At 34.3% G+C, this 1,541-nt stretch overlaps 2 long non-coding RNA genes across 2 annotated transcripts; both read right to left on the bottom strand.

Annotated features, from left to right (window-relative positions):
• Window positions 1-260: 260 nt before the first annotated feature.
• Window positions 261-674, bottom strand: LOC109592628 (uncharacterized). Its single transcript, XR_002190457.1, has 3 exons — window positions 602-674; window positions 453-529; window positions 261-401 (listed from the first exon to the last, which is right to left on the bottom strand). It is a non-coding gene; the product is annotated as an uncharacterized LOC109592628 (long non-coding RNA).
• Window positions 675-983: 309 nt separating this feature from the next.
• LOC109592629 (uncharacterized) lies at window positions 984-1,334 on the bottom strand. Its single transcript, XR_002190458.1, has 3 exons — window positions 1,224-1,334; window positions 1,099-1,128; window positions 984-1,021 (listed from the first exon to the last, which is right to left on the bottom strand). It is a non-coding gene; the product is annotated as an uncharacterized LOC109592629 (long non-coding RNA).
• Between the last annotated feature and the right edge of the window lie 207 nt (window positions 1,335-1,541).

The following is a 1,541-nucleotide window of genomic DNA, read 5'->3' as shown; positions in this document are numbered from 1 at the left end:
AATAAAATTGTTGAAGATTGAAGTACACATACATGTAAAAGACATAATATACCATCGATCTGAAAATTTTTCACTGTGATTTTAATTTCACTGGATTAGAATTCCAAAAAAATTAGATCACGTACATAATTATATGCCACATTCAATAATACATGACACAGTCTTATTTGGTAAAATTAAATAACAGCATCATTTAAAAACACAAAAGTTTCTACCACATAAATTCCCTAAACTACGGTATATATTGTGTAGCAAAAGTGACAGTACAAAGCAGTAATAAATGAAGTTTTGTCTCACTTTAAAATCAGTGTGCTTAACAACAGGTACAATACAGGCACAATCACCTTCGTTGAATGGAGCAGTCAAGGAAAATTTGTAATCCTTCAATGTAATCTGTACTCCTGATAAGGGGTGCGGTCAATGAATATTAATAAGGTATGATGCCATCTAACCTGTTTTGTTACAGAATTCCCTGAGAAGAGAGACTTTGCTAACACCACAAGTAGTACACATGTGAGTTACAGAATTACTAGAGAAAGAGATAGACATTTAAGTACATGTACATCATTAAATATTGTTTATTCCGTTATTATTAGCTTACTATTCCAATGTGTACAGGAAATGCTGAAGTACATCTTCCACTAACAGTTTCCATAACTTTTCTTGAGACAAGTCTAAACAAAATATATCATCAACGTACTGTACATGTACAAGTTGCATATTATGAATTGCAGCTATTGTACAAAGTAAAAGGTAAAGTAAACATACACTGCATATGGCCTTTGATCATAATAAATGCACTGCAATGGCTCCATACATTAATAGTAACATAATACAGTCATTACATGTTCATATACATGTAGAGTGAATGCACATTATGCTCTGCATGTCACACATGCTGTAAAAGATATAGCACAATACCTTTTCCGGCAGATGTAGTTTTAGTGACTGGACCACTAGCACCACCACCACCACTTCCTCCTCCTTTCTTCTTCTTGGACTTCTTTTTTGTTGCAGCAACCTGAGAGGGAGAGAGAGAGAGAGAGGACCAATGATACAACAGGAGAGTAGGAGACAATTGTACTGTACAGTACATACTTCATCAGAAACAATCTCTTCAGTATCAGTCTAAAAAATAAAAAAGAGCAAAGTCAAATAATGACAAAATTAAAGTTACATGTACATTATGTACAAATGTATTGTTAGTGTACTGCATATCTTACTAGTAAACAGTTGAGGAAATAAGCCACATTGGCTGACACACGGTTCAATGGAGTCGTTAAAAAAAGCTTCCTGAATCTCTTCTTAGTATCATCTCAGTAACACAGATCCTCTATGAGATAATATACATGTACATGCATATGCAAACATACAAGTATAGTGTCATTAATATGTAAAATGATGGCAGATATGTGTGGAGAAATTGCTGATACAGTACGTCCTCGATTATCCGTACCTCTTTTATCCAAACCCTTGTGTATCCAAACACATGGCTGCCTCTAATGCCCATGCTCAGACTAGTTAATTTATTAATAACCGGT

The sequence above is a fragment of the Amphimedon queenslandica genome, unplaced genomic scaffold (genome assembly GCF_000090795.2).
Source record: "Amphimedon queenslandica unplaced genomic scaffold, v1.1 AMPQUscaffold_4535_Cont23487, whole genome shotgun sequence".
Taxonomy (NCBI): domain Eukaryota; kingdom Metazoa; phylum Porifera; class Demospongiae; order Haplosclerida; family Niphatidae; genus Amphimedon; species Amphimedon queenslandica.
This window is presented reverse-complemented; position numbering and strand designations above follow the sequence as displayed.